General features: G+C 38.3%; 1 protein-coding gene across 1 annotated transcript in view; it reads left to right on the top strand.

The window, feature by feature from the left end:
- Positions 1-13,332, top strand: part of SLC4A4 (solute carrier family 4 member 4) — a 306,906-nt gene that overhangs the window by 47,313 nt on the left and 246,261 nt on the right. The window lies entirely within an intron of this gene.

The following is a 13,332-nucleotide window of genomic DNA, read 5'->3' on the forward strand; positions in this document are numbered from 1 at the left end:
TTACAGTGTAAAACCTTGGTATAAGAAATGATAATTGGTGCTCAGTAGAGCATTTTTTAACTGTAATGTGTTTTGGGAATGTCCCCCTTTGATATATAAAATATGTTTTCATTAAGTGTTTACATGTATCTAATTTCACAGTGGGTTAATTGACCGACTCTTTTTTAAAATATTTGCCACATTAAGTATTGTATGTCCTCTTGGAATTGACAATCCATTAGAAATATCTTAGTATAGGGGCGCGCCTGGGTGGCTCAGTCGGTTAAGCATCTGACTTTGGCTCAGGTCATGATCTCACGGTCCGTGAGTTCGAGCCCCGCGTTGGGCTCTGTGCTGACAGCTCGGAGCCTGGAGCCTGTTTCAGATTCTGTGTCTCCCTCTCTCTCTGACCCTCCCCCGTTCACGATCTGTCTCTCTCTGTCTCAGAAATAAAAATAAACATTAAAAAAAAAAAAAAAAGAAATATCTTAGTATAGGGGCCCCTGGGTGTCTCGGTTAGCGGCTGACTTCGGCTCAGGTCATAATCTCATGGTTTGCGAGTTCGAGCCCCGCGTCGGGCTCTGCGCTGACAGCTTAGAGCCTGGAGTCTGCTTTGGATTCTGTGTTTCCCCCCTCTCTCTCTCTGCCCCCTCCCCTTCTCATGCTCTCTGTCTTTCAAAACTGAATAAATATTAAAGAAATTAAAAAAAAAAGAAATATCTTAGTATTGACAATGAAATGGAATCTGTTGGTTTGTCTTGAACATTACACAACATCAGAGATTAATAGTAAGGGACATTTGACTTATTTTCTCTTTTTTTTTGTTTCCCTTTAATTTCCTGAATGAGATTACTGCACGATGCACCTATTTCCTTCTTAGAATTCTTATATTGCAGCATCATTTCTTGCTCAGTTGTACAAATTCTGAAAAATAGTGGCTTTTTAATAAACACTGTTACAAAACCATGAAAAATTTGGTTTGGGGATATAACAGAAAAGTAATGAAAAAATGATCTGAGTTCTTAGGAAAGAAAAAGCTGTGGCCTGGTAGGGTTACAAGTGGGTTCTGCGGAAAACCAGAAAATAAGCCATTTGGCCAGTGTATTGTAGTAGATGGCAAACAGACAGGTAGCTGCTTTAGGAAAAAAGGCAGCCCTAAAGCTGAATTTAACTGGACCAGAACCATGCCAATTGGTATTAAGGAATGAAACATCCATGAACAGTGACTGGATTTTTCAAATAGGCGAAGAAAATGACACTGTTACATTTAAGGTGAGATCTAATAGACTTGGTTTATAAATCTGATGAGCAAAATTTTGTCATGAAAATACCTACCAAATGTCCTGTCACACATTTCCAAAAAAGTATGCCACTCTTTGTCTTTTATGACGACTTAAAACTGTTTAGCGGCCTCATTGCAGCACAAACAATGACCATGGCTCTGTTGATGTGTTTTCTATTTCTTTAATATCTTTAGAACGTTCATCCTCTCTGTTCCTCCTCCCCTGGTCCTTGTTTCTCTTTCATTTTCTTGGGAAGCCTTTTAATGAAAACCCCATTTCCATCTCTGATCTTTGGGTGCCCTTTTATGGTGATGTCTCCTGGAACAAGAGGACGATCTAGGTACAGAGTGTCTTCAGTAGCTGAAATGTGTGCAGTCTTGACATTTGGCTCACAGAAGGAGCTGCCCTTTCTTGTCATCAGTCACACTGGACCTAACTAGTTCTGCCTCAATTGCTTTGAATGTCTTGGCCTTTGCGTGTGGGAAGGCAGCAGAATCTTGGCAGGATCTGGTGTGAAGGCCACTCTCGTCTCATACGTGCACGTCCATAGCTTCATTACCCTAATTTCCAGGGAAGGATTTGTTAGGCCGTTGGGGGGAGTGGCTTTTGAGTCAACATTATTGCTGTATGATCCCCACTTTCTTAAGATTCGTGGCTGTAGGCCAGCAGATTACACCCATTAAGAATTTATTGCTGTTCACAGAAATCAGATTGGGCACAAACCTTTGATTACTTTTCTTCTCCAGAATTTCCACTGGTTTTGTATGCGTTCCAGGTCCTAGGGAACTTCCGTGCAGAGTTCAGTGTAAGCTGATCCCAGGCTGGTCCACGGTGTCATCCTTTCAGACCCAAGTGAGCTTTTTATAGTCCCGTTGCTGCAGGTCCCTCCTTCCTTTACTTATTTATGCTAAAGAAGGAGAGTGAACAGTCATCTCAGAATTTTCTCAGTAGTGAGCTTTCAGGAATAGAGTCATTTTTTTTCCTTTGTCTTGACTTATAAAATCTATAAACTTCTGTTGGAAACTTGACCCACGGTGATAAGGGTAATAGGAGTAATGCTAGTACTAGTATGATGTCATAGGTAAAAATAAGCCTCTATCAGTTATATTTCCCAGAATGGAAATAAAGGGCTTCTACTTGTAATTTAGACTGGGATCATTTTAGATGTGATACTCCATGCCAGATTCATTACTACTCCTTTAATGGTAGAAAAACTTGGTTTCTACCGAAATATTTTTCAAAGAATTTGAGCACAAAGAATTTAAAGGCCAGCTCTCTCTCTCTCATCAAAGCAGAAATCCTTGCTATGATTTTTCCAACTGACCATAATCCACACTCTGAGGGCCAGAGAGCTCGTTGCTTGCCCTGTGGTCCATTCCATTTGTGGACAGTTTTAATTGTTAAAATGCCTTTCATTACATTGGATCAAAGTCAGCCTTCCAGTGATTTTGACCCTTTGGTCTTAATTGTGCCCATGATAATACCATTAATCCTTTTTCCTTTTACCATATGATAGCCCTTGAAAATAAGAAGGAATTGTCAAATCTCTTAGCTTTGTGTGATTTGATGTTTTCATAAGCTTATTCTATTTATCTGTCTTCTTCCAAGTCTTTGCTAACAATGTCAAATAGAATAGTGCATTACTTCTCCAAGCTGGTCATGGTTCATCAGTCAGCTCTTTTTGATTACATCTTTCTAATCCTTTGCCTTTAAACTAAGGTGATGACCCACTTGTATGTCCTGGCCTTGGAATCCCTTTGCTCCTATCAGTGGTTTTGATCCCCATTCTTTTCTTGTATATTTCTGTATTCTTGTATTTCGGGTTTTCTTCTTATTTCCAGTTTCTCATTGTCTCCTGGTCCCCTCTGGTTTTCTAGCATTTCCTACTTTTGGGTACCAATCTACTTCTCTCACTCATGGCTGTACAGACTGGTAGCCTCAGTGGGGAATCTGATTAGGCTACTGTTTAGTTATGGAGTGACATTCCTTGGACTGTGTTTCGCAACTGGTGTCCTGCAGCAATAAATTACAGATGTGCTTAGAAATTGATCTCTGCAGTTCTTAGGTAGCCAGACAGGGCCTCAGTGGACCCAGATGTCAAGTAGCTTCATCTCTATCCTTCAGTGTGGCATCCAAATGTCATTCTGTATGTGCTCCATGATGGGCCACAGTGTGAAGCACTGCCTCAGAGAATGGCCACAGAGAACCCCTATGTTAGTTATGAGACAGGGTTAGATATTTGCTTAACTCAAGTTAAATGATGCAGTCATTTACAGCTCAGAGCTTGGAGCCTGCTTCAGATTCTATGTCTCCCTCTCTCTCTCTCTTGCCCCTCTCCTCGCCTGCTCACACTCTGTGTGTGTGTCTCTCTCTCGCAAACATAAACAAACATTAAAATTAAAAAAAAATGATGCAGTCATTTAATCAGAAGACGAAATGAGCCTATTTTGGCACCATGGCACATTCTCTGGGAACCCATGCTGGCTCCTGGTAACATTTCGGGCTGAAAGAACTGGTGTGAGTGTGGCTGAGCACTGTCAGCAATGTTCTGGGTGGAGACACTCCCCACAGGCTCACCTGGAGAGTGTGAAGGCAGATTGCCGGTGTTGATTATAATCCTCTCATTAGATGTCTCTCGCCTCAAAAGATGGGTGGTTGTATTTCAGGCAAGTTCAGTGAAGGCTGGGGCTTGATGAAGCATTGGAACTTGAAGTATGCTGAATTTCAACTCTTGCTTAAATGGTTGGCAGGAACAAGTGCACAAGTGTTAAGGGAAACAAAGTCAGTATCTGGAGCGCTAGAGAAGCCTGCCTGTTTAATGATGACCAAATGTAAAACAATTCTTATATTACATATGAGATGTCATTGAAAAGACGTATTTAAAAGAAAAGTTAAACCTTTATTTTTTTAAATTTATTTATTTGTTTAGAGAGGGACAGTGCAAGCAGGGGAGGGGCAGAGAGAAAGGGAGACAGAATCCCAAGCAGGCTCCACACTCTCAGTGCAGAGCCCGATGCGGGGCTCAGTCTCACAAATCGTGAGATCATGATCTGACCTGAAGCCAAGAATCTGATTCTTTACTGACTAAAGCCACACAGGCACCCCAAATCTTGACTTTTTTGAACTTTGTCTACTCTGTCCATTTCAGAATTTGTACTTAGATTGAAATTTTATGGTGAGATCTATTCCTCCTCTGTTTTTTGATAAACAGTTTTCCATAATGACAAGTGCTAGCTGTGTTTATTATGATTTTTCATAACAGAACTTTGAAGCAGAAGTTTTCAAACTTGATTGGACATCAAGCCACTTGGATGTCTTGTTAAAAATTCAGATTTTTGTCCTCAGTCCCAGAGATTTTGACTAAGTTGGGGTGTTGCTCAGAAGTGTCTTATAAAAGCACTCTGTGCACATTCTCTTGCAAGTGGTCAGAAGACCAGACATTGAAAAGCATTGGATGTGTAAGGTGACACTTTCCTGCCTGCCATCCAGTGGATTTTTTGTATCGTACCGTCAAAGGATTGTTTGCTTTGGAGACTTGTATTTTTCCTCTAGCGTATGTCTCTACTTGTGCTGTATTGAGATACAGAAATACTAACCAAACTGGTATCATCACCAGCAGTTTCTATAACCTTGTGTAAAGTAAGGTCAAACATTGTATGTTGTCTTTGGTTATAGCATTTGGAAAACACTCAGTTTATTAAGTTGAATAGAACACATTACCTTACATTTGTGTATAGCTATACCAAAGCGGTAATTTCACTGACACTGTCTCAATTGCTCTTTATAACACTCTTGTGCTGTTAGCATTGTTGTTTACATTTTATGAAGTAGAAAGTTTAAGGTTGTGAATAAATGGTAGAAGTGATACTCTAACTTATATTATTTATACTTTAAAATCAGGCAGGGTTTATTATGTGCCAGGAACCATGATGTACATTCTGTTTATTTTTCTCTTCAATTTTCAGTAAGAACACTGTGAAATAAATATTATTATTTGTATTATCATGACTTTTTTTTTTTTTTAATAAGTTGGCTCTTGAGGTTAAGCAACAGTAACTTCTTGAGGTCATGCCCTTAGTAAATAGCAGAGCCAAGATTTGAGCTAGGTTTTTCTGACACCAAAGTTCATGCTCTTACCCTGGGTAGTGTGAAGGCAGATTGCCTGGGTTGATTACAGTCTTCTAATTAGATGTCTCTGTTCTCAGAAGGATAAGTGGTAGTATTTCCAGGCAAGTTACCAGCGGACATTACAATAAGTTGCTAGTATATATTATACAAAACCATGCTACAACTCACTCTAGAAAGAACAGAAAGGAACAGAAAAGGAGATCTAGTTAGAAGGAAAGGAGAAATTCAGAGTTTAAAAATTAAAACCAAGTAAAAGGAAATTATACATTTTTAGAAAGTTTGATAAAAATAATATTTTATAGTCTTCTATCACTGAAAGTACAAACAAAAGATGACAAAGGCATAAGTCGTGATCTGCACACGTTCTGATAATGTTAGCCATTCTTCTTGAAGAAGCAATGGAGTTGTCCTGTGTTTTATAGGCTTTTGAGTGTCAGTCAGTCTTTCATTTATGGGATCATATTTCCATTACTAATACCAACTGGCATTTGACCCTTCATGCTTATGCCTTCGGCAGTGATTGTCTCTATATCTTCAACGTACAGGATGGCCTTTGTGTTTTATTTTATTTTATTATTATTTTTTTTTTGGCCTTTGTGTTTTAAATCAGAAGTTTGTTTTCATCAGATACATCTTGTGTTGTGCTAGTGCTTTCCTCCCATTGATAGAAAAGTCTCACTGATTTATTTATCCTGTTTTTCCTTAAACCTTTTAATTTATTTTAGAGAGAGAGAGTGAGCGAGTGGGAAAGGAGTAGAGAGAGAGAGGGAGAGAGAGAGAATCCCAAGGAGGGTCCGCACTGGCAGCGTAGAGCCTGATGTGGGGTTCGAACTCATGAACTGTGAGATTGTGACCTGAGCCAAAATCAAGAGTCAGACCTTTAACCAACTGAGCCACCTAGGTGCTCCTATCCTGGGTTTCTTTTCTTTTCCTTTCTTTTCTTTTCTTTTCTTTTCTTTTCTTTTCTTTTCTTTTCTTTCTTTTTTTCTTTTTTTTTTTTTTTTTTTTTTTTTCTTTTTTTCTTTCTTTCTTTCTTTCTTTCCATGTTTGTTTAGTTTTGGGAGAGAGAGCATGAGCAGGGGAGAGGCAGAGAAAGAGGAGGACAGAGAATCCAAAGCGGGCTCTGTGTAGACATCAATGATCCCAGTGCAGAGCTCAAACTCATGAACCATGAGATTATGATCTGAGCTAAAGTCAGACACTCAGCCAACTGAGCCACCCAGGTGCCCCTATCCTGAGTTTCTTTATGAAAGTTTGAAATTAAAAATTTGGCTTTGGTAGTTTTGGTGGTAATCCAACAATAATTTTTAACACAGAAGAAATAAACAAAATGCTTATTTTTTTTTTGTCCTGAATCCTACTCTAAACTATGGGCCAGAACAAAGTATTTTCTATTTATTGAATTTCACCAAGATTCAGTGTGAACAAATGAATTGAAGCATCTTTTTTCTAAATCTCAAGTCAAGCATTTATCATGTATAACTTGTATTATCTGTTACTGATGGTGATGAAAATTCCCAGGATCTGATATGTTGTCCTGATATCTTTTAATTCTCTACCAAAGTGCATTTAGCAACTGCCCATATACATCTGACTTTTAATACTTAACAATGGCATATTAATACCTTTTGGTTTTGACAGTCTAGGGGACTGTGCCATAAAGAAGCAGCATTCAGGAAGAATCTTATTTGAATTCATTGCATCTTGCATGATGCCCTCATTGAAAGACATGAATGGAAGATCTGGGATACATCAGTTCAGGCCTGTGTTTTCTAAATGTTTTTCTTTCAGGGAGAGTCATTGAAAATGTCAGGGGCCTTGCTTTCCGATGGAGATGGTCCATGCAGCTCTTGATGGTTTGACTTAAAAACAAGGAGTCAGGAGAACAGATGCAGGGTAGGGCCTCTATAGGAGCTTTTAAGGGCATCTTGAGCCATCAGGCCAGTATCCTCATTTGAGACATCTTGTGGAGGTCAGTTATTTATCCATTAAAAAAATCTCCATGGAAATGGTATGCAGAGTATACCGCTTTTTTCCTCAGTCCATCCTATGAGTAAGAGAAAGTCAACTCTAATTCTTTCTTTTTCTCCTTTGTATGACTGACATCAAAATAGGTATGGCCTTTTGTATCTTTCATTCAAATGCAGGCTGCTTCTTGACTTCTGGGTGGCTGGTGGAATTATGTGCTAGGTTCTCAAACTCCAGGCACCTCAGCAGAGGCCTAGGCTGACCTTGGGAATGTGCTTGCTTATGCCTTTGAGGGGAGCACTGAGCAAAGCAGATAGGGGAACCAGGATTCCAATACAGGCAGGAGTGAGTAATTAGGTTAGGTATGAAATTAGTCCTTTTCTTTCCTGCAAGTGGACAAGCTAACATGGAAAACACGAGAAAAGAAATACAGTTCATTTGAAGAGAGAAAAGGTCTATAATGGAATATTTTAAAACTTTTTATCGAAGGAAATTGTATCTCTTTAGACTACTGGTTGATATGTGCATTGGATGCATAGTGTTTCTTGTAGTTATAGGACTTGCATAGAGGATTATGACATTGACCAGCCATGACACTGTATATTAATTAATAACTAGTTAGTGGGTACCCACTGGTACTGTACAGTGGAGAGTACCAAACTATTCTAAATGTTTTTATATGAGCACCAAAATGTTATTATAAATAAGAGATTCTCTGCTTCCAAAGGGTTTTATAATCTAGCAGGGATAAAGATAACGTGTACATATGTCACAAGTTGACACCACTTGGCAAGTAGCATATCAATAAGTGGAAAGAACATAGTGTGAATTGAATACCAAAGTATCAAATGATTAGGGGAGAGGTGGTAAAAGATACGGGGCTAACTGAAGAAGGAGCTGAACTTTGAACTGGATGGTATAGGAAGAGACATACATTGGCAAACAGAGGTGAGGGTGGCACTTTGAGTACGAACACAGGTTATGTGCAAGGACACAGATCTGGAAATGACAATAAGCAAGTCATGAGTGGTGGTTCTTAAACACACTGGCTTGGTCAAGAGGAAAACTTCCACGGCTATCGATAATTTGCGATGAATTTTATTACTGACTTAATGCAATGGACAGTGGGAACGTGTCAGAGGTTCTGAATGCATGTATTGTGATGAAAATGATAGATAATGATCGTTACTCAGGCAGCAGTGTACTTGATGGGTTGGAGTGGTAGAGGTGGGAAGAGCACTAGAGTTTTGTAACCCAGGCATAAGGTCGTGAGGGTTTAGTGTGGGATGTTGGGAAAGTCCGTTGTAGGCTAGGGGAAAAATGAGCTCTATTTCTGAGATGTTACGTTTCAGGTGTCAGGGGTCATAGCCTGAGATGACCAGTCAGTAACTGGAGATGGAATCATGATTTGAGAGGGTAAGCCCTCATGGGTGATTTCTGAGGCAGCTGTGCAAGGTGATAGTCCAGTAAATGCTGCTAGTATATGGTTCATAGTGGTGAATACTGAGGGAAAACGCAGAAAGCCAAGTTCTGAACCTTAGAACGGTTGCCAGCCCAGGCAGTGGAGGCAGACAAAAAGAACAGTCAGCAAATTAGACAAAGAGGTAGTAGAGGAACACAGAGAACATCCAGGGAAACCATGCGAGGAGAGAATTTCAACACTGCTAAATGAAGCATAGAGGTCAAGGGGATTGAAAACTTGAGAAAGGCCTATCAGATTTGTTAAGGGAAAGATCTTTGGAGACTTAGAAAAATATGTTTCCAGTGAGGTTTCAGTGCAAAAGTGCATCAGGGATTTTCTGGGTACTCTGCATGACAAGGAGATTAATGTTTAATAAATAAATCCCTTCTGTAATTGCTTAGCACATATGACTGGGTTTCTGGGTCTCCAGTATTTCAAGAGAAATTATGAGGTCACTTGAGGAAGGAATTGAGGTTAGATTTCTCATATTCTGCAAACTGATCAGGTGATTTGATGTGTTGTTATGTGAGGGTGAAACTCTCAAAGCTGAACTGTTGGAACTACTTGGATTCCCAAGATCATATTGGCTCTGGGGGCAATCTTGGGGAAAATGTAAACCCCAAGCAGTGTTTGAAAGCCTCTTCATGAGGACTATTATTTGGTTTATACTAATGCTTGATCTTGAAGTATTTGTCACAAATGTTGTATTGTGGAAAATAATACAAATCAGATTGAAGTTTATAAAAATAATTAACATTAATTTTGCATGGAAGTGGAGGCACCAAAGAAATTTTGGTTTGACTGAAACAAAGCTCTAAATTTAATCGCATGGAATTGATGTTATGCCAAAAGCACAGAACCATTTTATAAGAAACATCAGTCTAGTTGAATAAATGGAGGTCATAATCAGGTTAGATATGGTGAAGAACTCAACTTCTAAAAGGCAGCGGAAACTTTTTCATGACTCAAAGGGAGAGACTGGTAGACAGAAAACAAACTTTTCAATTTATCTCCTTTTCAACTCATTAGTGGTAGTCTCCTTTATAATTATAAAACCTGAAATTATAGGTATAACATGATCTAATTTAGATGTAATTAGATGGAAATGCAGTGCTTTTCTGGTGAATTAAATATGTGGTATGTGATTTTGAATTTATAATCACATAACAAAAACTAGTTGAGAAAGGATAAAGATAAAGATGGAGTAAAATTTTCTTTTTATTTTCTGTTAGCTCATTTTTTGTTGTGTTCAGGTGGTAGTTGCCCAGAACTAACTAGGGGCTAAATATAGCTTTTCTATAATTGAGGATTTAATGTTTCTGCAGATTTTCATGTCTCTTATAGTAAAACACAAATTGCTTGTGCTGTTTCTCTCATATAAAATATAGTCTTTTCTAGTGCTCTATAAAATGTAATTTAGGTGAAGTGGGAACTACACTTTAAATGTGGATTGCATGGGAATAATGCAAATTTTCTGGTTATCTATTCAAGTTGATACATGACTGTAATGTTCATGATGGGGTATTTCTTCTTGATTTGCCAAAAGCTGCAATACAGTATAGGATGTGTATTGAATTGAACAGTAACTTTCACACAGTCTCATAACTTCCTGAATTGACTTATTTGAACTCTACCTTGTTACCAAAAAGAACCAAGGTGATGTATAGTTATTACAGAAACTAAAAGAATACAAAATAAATAATAAACAAATGGGAAATGAAAGGGAAAAAAATGACAGAGACTTAAATGGTATATGTGGGCCTCACTTTTGTTTTTAAGTTTTCTTTTCTTTCTTTTTTTTTAAATGTTTATTTATTTTGAGAGAGAAAGCATGCTCATGTGTGTATGTGAGCAGGGGAGGGGCAAAGAGAGAGGGAGAGAGAGAATCCCAAGCAGGCTCTGGGCTGTCAGCAATGAGCCCAATGTGGGGCTCGATCCTGCGAACTGTGAGATCATGACCTGAGCAGAAATTAAGAGTCAGATGCTCAACCTACTGAGCCGCCCAAATGCCCTTTGTTTTTAAGTTTTTTGCAGCCAGGGAAAAATATAAAACTTGATTACTTACTCAATGTATAGAGATGATGAATTAAAAACAAATCACTTGTTTAGGAGAAGCAAAAGTATCACCAACACAGAATCCAGAAGGAATTAAAGAGGACTTTATATAATACAATGAAAGACATCCTTAACAACATCTTGATTAGAGACCAGTCAGGTTCCCCAAGCTCCACTGAGCTGGCTCCATGAGTCCACAGACAGCTGGTGTCATGTGAAAACCTCCTTCTGCGAAGTCCATTGAATGGCGGATCTTCAGCGTCGTAGATAATTCTCTTAGTTCTTCCATTGAGAGTTCACTAATTATTCTTTCCACCTCATGTGTTTTGAACTTTCAGACATCCATTATAACCCAGACATACCCCTGTCACTCTTAAGGTCTGAGTCCTTGTACTGAAAGCATTCTCTGTATGAGCTTTCTTTTTACTGTGAGCCAGCCGGAAGGGTGAGCTGCCATGAATCAGTGAAGGGTGAGGTAATTATTACACAATTGGTTTTGGAGCACATGATAAAAAAATTCCAAGGAAGAAGTCCTCAGTTGCACAGTGGGTATAAAGGAGAACTTAACCTGACAGAAATTTCTGGAAATAGTTTTCATGTTCCCTCCAAAACCAGAAGTGTATTAGTAACTACCATTAAGTCTTTCTGGAATGAGGTGGATCGTTTGGAAAAATTAAGTTAAATAGCACTAAGATTTCTATGGGATTAAGGGAGAAGCAAATTCTCCACTTAGGAAAGGTTTCCTCTGTAAAGCTGTCTAGTGGTGTAGTGGAACAGATTCCTCTGACTGGTATGAAACACATCTTTACTCTAGAGTGGCCTGTTCATTGTATTTCCCTTGGCATGTGTTTTAGGTGGTTGGCGACTTTGGTAAACTCATCACATTAGATCATGGGTTGATGTAAGTTCATGTTTGGATGCTTTTACATTGGTTGGGACCTGACTGCAGGAGGAATGTGTATGTCTACAACTGACCTTGAAAGAGATGAAACGTGTTTGATTTTTTTTTTTTTTTATGGCAGTGGAGTGGGTAGTAATATTTCTTTTGCAGTGAGATAGCAAGTGTGTCTATTAGGAGAGCATTCCTGAACACAGGATGAATCAGAGACTGATTAGCTGTAGTTTAAGTAAGGCATCTGGAAACTGCTCATGAAGGAGATTTTGCCATTAATTATAGAAGATACACATGCCACCTATTTAAGGACTAAAGACAGAGATTACTCCTTACCAAACTGATTTCTGTCTCATTGTATGTGCTGTCTTAATTTAAACTTTAGGACTTGCTGTCATAAAAGTAGTTGGCTTTCTTCAGCCAATGATACATAAAGAATGATTGGAACCCATAGTTGTTACAAATATCATATTTAAACAGCATATTTAAGACATGAAAGCACTAGTCGAAAAGATGGTTGTTTTCTTTTTCCTCCAAAAAATTCAATCTTGTTCTAGAAAATATTCTTTACAGCTCATTGCTTTTTGGGGACTATTTATTTACCTTTCTACAATGTTGAGCATATAGGCATTGTGCTAAAGTTATAAAGTATGCTTGTTCAGACCTTAAGTTTTTAGATATGGATGTCTGGGGGAAATAAGTTTAATGATAGAAGTGGGGAACAGAGCTCACTTCTGTAGGGAGTGATAATGAGAGGCAAGGACTAAAGTTCAGGAGCATCATGGTTGTATATGTAGATTTATGAGTTATCTATTTACTTCAAAAATATTTTTCTTATTATAAAAGTAGTATATATATATGCATTCAAGAAATATATAATTAGTATTGATAAGCAAAAAGAAAAATATAACAATTACCTAGGATTTATAGATAGCTATTAATGTTTTAGGTACAGTCTCTACATTTGCAAATTAAAATGCACATTTTTGATAAAAATGGTATTGTATTACATATATGAAGATAGCTTCATAATCTGCTTTTTTCTCCTAAGTGTCTCATGAACATCTTTCTAGTTATATAGTTTTATAACAAACCCAGTATTATTTTTTTTAACTAAAAAAAATCTTATTTATTTTTGAGAGAGAGACAGAGACCGAGTGCAAGTGGGGGAGGGGCAGCGAGAGAGGGAGACACAGAATCTGAAGCAGGCTCCAGGCTCTGAGCTGTCAACACAGAACCCGACGCGGGGCTCGAACCCACGAACTGTGAGATCATGACCTGAGCCAAAGTCAGAGGCTCTCCAAACCCAGTATTATTATTATTATTATTATTATTATTCGTATTAAATATATGAAATTTATTGTCAAATTGGTTTCCATACAACACCCATTGCTTATCCCAAAAGGTGCCCTCCTCAATACCCATCACCCACCCTCCCCTCCCTCCCACCCCCCATCAACCCTCAGTTTGTTCTCAGTTTTTAAGAGTCTCTTATGCTTTGGCTCTCTCCCACTCTAACCTCTTTTTTTTTTTTTTTTTTTTTTTTTTTTTTTTTTTTTTTTTTT

Source organism: Panthera uncia, chromosome B1, assembly GCF_023721935.1.
Source record: "Panthera uncia isolate 11264 chromosome B1, Puncia_PCG_1.0, whole genome shotgun sequence".
Taxonomy (NCBI): domain Eukaryota; kingdom Metazoa; phylum Chordata; class Mammalia; order Carnivora; family Felidae; genus Panthera; species Panthera uncia.